Raw genomic sequence first — 8,974 nt, 5'->3', positions numbered from 1 at the left:
GATCCAACCAAACATGGTTAGTGACCATAGTTGCATAGGGATTAACCTTCCGAGGTTATACTTTATGGTCACCTAGTTTAGGTAGTTGTATGATAAGTAGATTATATGCCTTAGGTAAATTACCAAAATACCCTTTTCATTTATAATTGGCAATTAAGCTTATGTAACCTAAACTTTTGTCACATAACTGATTATACATCATGATTAAACTTGTATAGGCATATAATACTTGTCATAGGACTAGTTAGACGTCTCGAATGCGCTTTTGCGCGCACGACGCGTTAAAGTAGCGTAAGCTACCTTAATGGGTCGCATCAGGTCGAAAGCACTTAGGTTAGGTTCCGATTTAAGATTTAGGCATTGTTAAACCATATCACATGAGCTCCAACACTCATTTGGTTTACAAGACCTCATTCTGTCCGATCTTCCGATATAGGCGTCTATTGTTTGACTAGTGATTCGACTACTAGGTGTTGTTTGATTTCTCTGGCTTGATCGAGTTTGTTGAAGTTCTATTGATTGAGGATACTTTGCACTTCATTTGAGTACATAGTTCCCCTATTTTACTGTTCTCAAGGTTTAAACGATGTTTTCAAAAACGATTAAAATGATTTTTACTAAACTAATAACGATTTCAATAATGTGAACAAAACTTGATGGTTGTAGTTACATAGCAAATGACATTCATTGATTTTGGCCCAACCGACCAGTATTAGGTTATGGTACCATAGGATCTGACAAATCCCGTTACTTTATTACACCCATGGTTATGTGTAGGGGTTGTGGGTAGCGACTAAATATGATGTTTGTTAACTTAGCCTTTGGTGGTTTGTTAATTCGAGAAGCGAGAAGCGAGGTGATCGAGTCACGAAGGTTTGAATGTTGTTAGTGAGACGACCATAAATATTTTTTCACAATTAAAACGAGGATGATTTAAACGAGTAAACGATTTGGAAACGATTTGGAAAACGACTTTAACGAGTTAATCAATTTTGGTAAACGATTGGTTTTTGGTTAGTGTTTAGATAACGGGACGGGTGTAATGTGGTGAAAACATGGTAGATACTCCGCTGGTACTTCTTATATATAAGTGTTTTCAACATATTACATACTGTGGCGTTATTTAGTTCACTTGTGTCACACCCCGACCACGTTAAAACAACAAACCGTGGCGGAAACGTCGGGGAGTGTTGCAACAGAATTATTGTTTCACAACCATGGTAACCAAATGTTTTGTTTTATTTATTATGTAATGTACATTGTCTTTAAATCAAAACAAACTAACTACATATTGTTATGACTGTTTTTAAGTCACTAAGGCCTCGTCCAGGTCCTATGTGACACAAACTTCCTAGCAAGCAACATCAAGCAAAATCACCTAAAACATATGTAAAAAGTAAAGTCAGAAAAGAAATGCTGGCGAGTACATAGGTTTTGTGGGAGTATTGGATTCATGGCTCGTTTATATGTTGCAGTACTTCGTTAGACTACAAGAGTCAAAAATACAAACCTCGTTTTGAAAAGTGTATTGCAACATAATTAACCAACTGAAATCAAATTGGTTATAGTTTATAAAATCTCGTAGCCATGAGTCTTAACCCAAAAACATTTGTTTTAGTAAAATAATTTGGAAACATCTCGTAAAACCTCGTTAATAAAACTCGTATGGTTTATATCGTTTTGAAAACCTCGTTGTGTGATATCGTTTCAAAACGTTTTCCCAAGTGCACTAAATAATGACACGCAATGTAATATGATAGAATCACTTATATATAAGAAGTACCAGCGGCGTATCTACCATGATTCTATCATACTACACCCGTCCCATTATTTAATCACTACCCAAAGCCAATCGTTTAATTCGTTTATCTCGTTTCAAATCGTGTATCTCATTTCAAATCGTTTAACTCGACCCAAAATCGTATTTGTTTTAATAGTGAAAAATACTTTTGGTCGTCTCGTTAACAACATTCAAACCTTCGTGACTCGTTTAACTCGTTTCTCGTTTCGTATTAACAAACCACCAAAGGGTAAGTTAACAATCATCAGGTTCGGTCGTTACCTACATAACCCCCACACATAACCATGGGTGTAGTCTGATAACGGGATTTGTCAGATCCTATGGTACCATAACCTAATACTGGTCGGCTTGATCAGAGCTAATGAATGTCATTTGTTATGTAAATACAACCAACAAGTCTTGTTCACCTTATTGAAATCGTTATTAGTTTTGTATAAACCATCTTAATCGTTTTTGAAACCATCGTTTAAACCATGAAAATCGTTTTGTACATATGTTTCACCCCAAAACAATTGAAAACAATAAAATAGGGGAACTATGTACTCACTTGAGATTGTAGGGTATCCTTGATTTTGTGAACTATCGATGCACGGGCAATGAAGGAATCAAGTGGTACCTAGTATCGGATCGCTAGATAAATAAATCGACACCTAAATCGGGAGATAGGATAGAATGAGGTTCTATAAATCAAATGAGTAATTAAACTCATATGGTATGATTTAATAGTCCCAACATTCTGATTGAAAGGCCTACCTAAGTGCTTTTGACCCGTTTCGACCCATTATGGTAACATAAGCCACTATAATGCGTCGTTAGCGTAAAACTATGTTCGGACGGTAATCTATGTGCTATGCCAAGTATTACATGCCCAATTATCCCTAAACATGTTACTAAATCAGATTACAAGTCAAAAATATGTTCACATAGTCAAATTACGGATTTTAGCTTCAAAAGGGCATTTTGGTCATTTCCTATGGGCATACAAGCTAACTAGCCAATGACTAACCGATCCTACGTGATCATAAGGTATAACCTCAGTGGTTATTCCCTATGCAATTATGATCACTAACTAAGCTTGGTCGGATCCAAAGATCGACCAAACGGGTCGGGTTCGAAAGGCTAAGCGGTTGTTTAGACCGCTTACCTTGCGACCCTAAACAAGCACTAAACTAATAGTGTCGAGTTAAACATGTCAAAACATGTCTAACCTACTGATTTGGTATCAAAACAAAGCGTTTTGATACTCAAAAGTAGTTCCGAGGCAAAATGCGTGCTAAAACGCATTTTGACCGAAACTTTGACTCGACACTACAACTAGCTAACGTGGTAATCAGCGGTTATAATCACGAAGGATTATAACTATCGTGACTACAATCACGTTTCAAAGTTCAATTGAACTTTGACTTGACCAATTGATGGTCAAAACCGAAAGTCAAACTGTTGGTCAAACTGTTTGACTTTCTGCACTATATAAGGAAAAAGAAAGAAAAAGAATGAAAGAAGGCTCACAATAGTCCTTGCTATCTTTTCTATAAAGAAGACAAGTCCCAATTCAGTTGAGAGAGCTTCCAAAGCAGATAAGAAGGGAGGAATGAGTGAAATGAGCAAAGAAATGAGAAGTTTGGCCAACTATTTATACTTGTTGGTGATCAAAAAGATCATGACAAGTGGTTTACTTGGTCATTAAGCATGAATCACAACCATACAAGTGTTAGGAGCAGGTGCAAAGCCTTGGAGAGGTGGTAACTTGGTTACCACACAAAGAAATTGCAAGATTGGCCCCTGAATTTACAAACTGATGCTGAAAACACACTTTCTGCCCAGATGAGGCGCTCGCGTAGCGCGACGGCATAGGCAGGAGGGCTCGCGCTACGCTACGGTGTATCAGATTCAGCAGAGTTTCAAAAATGGCAGAAATGGTCCCTGCACGTGTTTAAAGCCTTTTTCGATGCGTTTAAACCCCGTTAACCACATTTCAAGGCTCTAAAATGATGTTAAAGTATAGGGGACTCAAAACATGCTCAAAAACATCTCGGATGTCGGTTCGTTTGATCGTACAATCGCGTTGTTCGGTTAATTACGACGGAAGTCGTAACGAACGCAAAAATCGATCCAAATTAAGCGACGAATGGAATTTTTGCATGGCGATCACTAAAATAAAAATATTTTAGTGTGTACAAAAATTTTGGATGTCCAGATGTGTCCAGAACGTAAGATACGCGCGAAAATGCAAACTTACGCCGTTTTTGACACTTTTAGTCCCTGTAAGATCATATAAGCATGTTTTCGCACACCGAACCTATCAAAGCTTATTTATAAGCCATTTCTAGGTTATATATGGTATGTTTAACTTATGATCAAGTTCCGGACTGTTCGACACCATACGAATCGGTATAGTTTCGCAGTTTGACGCAAATAGTCCCTACGGTCGAATAAACTTGATTTCGGCATACCAAACCATCCAAAACATATTTCTAAGTTATGTAAAGGTTTATTTAAGGTATTTTAAGCCTATGTCGCTATTCCGGAGTGTTTGTTGCATTAAACTGGTTATATTTACGCATCGATTCGCGTATAACCTTCCAGAAAGCGAAAAATGAGCATTTAATCTAAATATGTGTATTTTTATGCTCAATAAAGGCTCAAAACTCACTTTTGTGGGAATGGGTTTTTAATGTGACCAAGCATATATAATCGAATTTTAAACTAGACTTGTTATGCCGTTTCATAATTTTCTTATGTTGGTTCCTTTTTTTTATCATGACGCTATTGGTTGTAAACTTGTAAAAATATAACCTTTTTAGAACTTGTTTTTCCCAACTTAAACTAAGACAAGTAAAAAAAAAATGAAAAAGTTTTTGAAAAAAATTTAAAAATTTGGGGTGTTTAGCGGTTCCAATAGAGTTTTGTGTAAGGCTTGTGTTTAGGATTTTGCAAAATTTCAAGGTTTTAGCATCTCCCCCACACTTAAATTACACATTGTCCTCAATGTGTCCAAAAATAATATTTTTGGTTGATTAGAATGTATAAAAGTATGTTAAAAAGCAAAGATTTTTGTTACTGGCATCCTGGACACGGCCCCGTGTTCACCGGGCACGGCCCCGTGGTCAAGTGCCAGTAACAAAAATTACAGAATTGAAACATAAGCCTGGACACGGGGGCGTGTCCACTGAACACGGCCCGTGTGCAGTTACCTGAACTGGGTGATTTTCTCCAGGGGCTCAGCACGGGGCCGTGTTGGTTGGGCACGCCCCGTGTTGAGCCTTCTGTGATGGAGATTTTTGTCGGGTTGCTCTGTTCTTCGTGCATGGTTCCATTTTTTCTCGTTCCCTTTTTCATCCATTACCACCATGAGTGTGTTTTTTTCTCAAAATAACCATCAATCATAACCATCATAACATTGCAAATTATAGAGAGACATTACATAAAGATAAAAACTACATAGATATTAAACTTATGGAGTTCTAGCCCTACGTTTTATTTTAATTTAGCAAAATTTCCAAGAAGATACTAGTCTTGGTTAGATAAGGCCTTGTAGAACTCCTCCTTTCGGGTGCGGTTCTTCCTCATATGTCGGCAAGCCACTCCTCTACCTCCCTTGGAAGGAGAAAAGAGGGCTTGCTTGCATTGGTTTGAGGAGTTTCAACTTCCGCTGGAACTTCTTGTGGGTTTTCCATAGGAGGTTCTGCGGGAAAGTCTCCCCACCCGGTAGGGTTGTTAACACCGAGTGCTAAGTTCCAGTCTTGTTGTGGGAGGACTGGTTCCATAGGGGGTGCTACCAAAATGTTTAACCTTTGGTGCAAAAGGTAAATTTCTTGGAAGCTGCTTTCAAGTCCCATTGTAAGATCGTTAATACGGTCAATGAGGACCTCCTCTACTGACGTCATTTCGTCGAGAGCTTCCCTTAGCGCTATCACGTAGTGCACAAGTGTAGCTTCAACGGAAGGCCTCCTTCCCCTTCGGCTGTTTGAGGAATGAACGGATGATGTTTCGCTGTTTTCACTCGCCATTCTACGAAAAATAAACCAAAAGCAGTTTATATGACGAAACAGTTTCTGGACACGGCCCCGTGTTCATCTTTCTGCAGAATTTTGGAGCAAGGAATCTTGGGTTTTTAAGTTATTTTCTGAGTTTATGCAAGCCTTTTGACAGTAAATAACTTTAAACAGTGTTACATAACATGTTTTTACCAAGATTCTATGATCAAAACTCATTGTTCCCTACCACAAAGATTGAAAATTCAAACTTTTCATGGTAGTTCTTGAAGAAAGATGAAGAAGAAGGAAATGTCTAGAAGAGGAAAGGACAAGATGGGTGGTTGGAAACTTCTTTTAGACTTACCTAGGATTGTTTGAGAGAAGATTCCTTCAAATCTCTGTCCCCAAGTTGGTCCAAATGTGCAGGATTTTTGGCTGCATTTATAGAAAACGACAACCTGCTGGACACGGCCCCGTGTCCGCTGGACACGGCCCCGTGTGCAGATGAAATTCGGACACAGTTTGTCCGTATTCTGACGTTCTGATCAGAGGGGAATCTTTTGGTGGACACGGGGGCGTGTTGGCCGGGCACGGCCCCGTGTGTAACACCCCAGTTTTCGTATGTCTTAATATAATAAATTAATAGTGAGAATTTAACGACAAAGAATGGTAAATATAAATTTTTACCATTATATCCTAAAATATAAATTTATGAATAGGTTAACTAAGAATGTATGAGAATAAAAGTTTAACTATCAAATATAATGCTCAATAGTTGAGGGACCAAAGTTGGACAATTAGAAAGACAATTTAATTAAAATTGTCAACACAAAACACACACATCAGATATGTGTGTGCGTGTATGTGCGACCAGAAGGGGGCAAGAGAAGAACAAACCCTAATCAACACAAATCAATCAAATTGAAAGGGGATTTGGAGTCTAGGTGAATGTATGAGATATGAATGGTGATCACCTAATTGTTTCTTGTATCAAGTAAGTCAAATTTTGCAATTTGGTGATGTTTGATTTAAGGGGTTTAGTATAATTCGTGAATGTATTGCTAAATTCAGCATGATTAACAGTTTCTAAGGAGATTTAGACATCACTAGATGCTAAATTTTAGTATGAACATGATTAGGGCAAAAAACCCACTTGCATGTCAAATAATGCTTGGAAATTGTGAAGTTTGTATGTTAAATTGATGATTGAATTATGAAATTGTTATGAATGTAGATTTAGAATTGTATGTTCTTGATTTGAATGATAGATCCTAACATGGTAGTATGTTTATGTTGCTCAAGAATGAACTATGGAAGTTGTGCTTAAAATGCTTGTACATTATGCTAATCTAGTGATATGCACACCATGTGTTTGACAAAATGCCTAAGTGAGTTAGTTATGGCTTTTGCATGAATACTTGTTAAGATGATGCAACTTTCTCATGATAATGATGTATGTAACTATTAAACGCCATAACATACCATAAGGATTGTGAAATTAATATTGAAAGAAAGCTAAAGTATGGGATTATGACATATAGGCACAAAGAAGGAGGAAGGCGCAAGTCACTCAAAGGCACAATCATCACAAGATCGCGGTAAGTTCATATGAACTTTATGTACTATATTGGTAGATTATGAATGATACCATTTAGAACTATGATTTTAGCATAATTTCCCTTTATGAATCTTGATTAAATAAATGCAAAGAGTTTGTAAGGAGAAATGTCCGAAAGACCAAATTGTGGTAGAAATTTAGAGGATCCGTCTATTAGGATGAAATGTGAAATAGAATGATAGTTGGAATGTTTAGGAATTTGATTTGTCATACGGGTCAAATGGGGTAAGTACATGAAAGAATGATATGCGGTGATACATCACTAATAAATTAAAAAAAAATGGAATGATGAAGGCTTCCGAATGAAGGCATATGTGCTAGTAGGGTATCATGCTAGGTTAACGGGTGAAAGGAATATGGAATTAAAGGATTGTAATTGTTATGTGTTATGAACTAACATGTGTTTGTTGTTATGAATGTTAGGTAAATCTCATGCTTGATTGCGGCGCATTCGGAGCGAACACACAATTGTCAACCTTTACACGCTTCCGGTTTATGTTGTTAATGATGAATGGGTCAAAAACTCTGTTTTGTCATATGATGTTAAATTGTGTTTAGTATGTTAGTAAGTAGTTAGAACTTTTAAATCTTTTGGTACATTTGTACAAAATTGTCCATGTTAAATCTTATGGTCACAACTTTGTAGTTTTGAAAGGTGTCGTAGTTTATAACTAAGATGATGTTGTTAAAGGCAGGGAAAAGTTAAATTTTCGAACGGGTCATGTCGAATTTTTTTTATATAATTTGTATGAAATTATGTTGTACATCGCAAAGGAAAACGTGGGCGTTTCACCGTGTCGGAAAGCTGTCTTATGAAGTTTTGTCTTTACTAAGGAGCTAATCTATATCGGGTGGCTCTTGACTTGTTGGAACAACCCCATAGTGCATAAGATACCTTAATTGTCCTATACTAAGGCGAGAACGCAAGAGGTTGTCGGTGAGGGTAATTCCTATTTTCATTCTAGGTGGACAAGTGCAACCCTTTCCCGGGCTCTCGTTAAAGAAGGTGTATGCCGAATCGCTCAGGTCTATGTATGCATCGAACGAAGTCGATGGGGAGTCCTTCACGGCACAATCGACAAAGGGACGACTATCGTCCGCGTCTTTTCTAGGTAAGAAGGTATTTTCGGGAGCAACGAGGTTGTCGGAATGCGGTTCCAACATTTCCTCATGGTCATCATCTTGGGATGGATCTAAAAAATCCTTCCTAAGTTCTTTTGACCAATTAAGAAGTAGTTCTTCTAGTTGAAATAGCTCGTCAAGGAGCATTTCTCCTAGAATATCTGGCTGGGCGCATTCGAGGGAGAAATAGTGCTTATTTTTACTTTCGCCCCTCTTAAGGTTACAAGGAATCGGTGGGTCTATATAGTGGGGCCTATAAGTGAGGAAAAAACATTTTAATTCCTCATGTTCGCCTCCACATATTCGACACCACAAATCATAAGAGTGCCGAAAGTAAAAAGAATTACTATCACTCATGTTTGTGTCAGAAATTACCAACCGCCGGGATCTAACGGTTCTGTTTTCAGTAACTGAATCTTGGGCACGGGGGCGTGTTGAGTGGACACGGCCCCGTGT

General features: G+C 37.8%; 1 long non-coding RNA gene across 1 annotated transcript; it reads left to right on the top strand.

Annotated features, from left to right (window-relative positions):
- Positions 1–6,739: 6,739 nt before the first annotated feature.
- Positions 6,740–8,020, top strand: LOC110874036. Its single transcript, XR_002555582.2, has 3 exons — positions 6,740–6,772; positions 7,320–7,376; positions 7,820–8,020. It is a non-coding gene; the product is annotated as an uncharacterized LOC110874036 (long non-coding RNA).
- Positions 8,021–8,974: the final 954 nt, after the last annotated feature.

Source organism: Helianthus annuus, chromosome 9 (assembly GCF_002127325.2).
Source record: "Helianthus annuus cultivar XRQ/B chromosome 9, HanXRQr2.0-SUNRISE, whole genome shotgun sequence".
Taxonomy (NCBI): Eukaryota; Viridiplantae; Streptophyta; class Magnoliopsida; order Asterales; family Asteraceae; genus Helianthus; species Helianthus annuus.
Note: the sequence above shows the minus strand (reverse complement) of the source record. Positions and strands in the feature narration are given on the sequence as shown.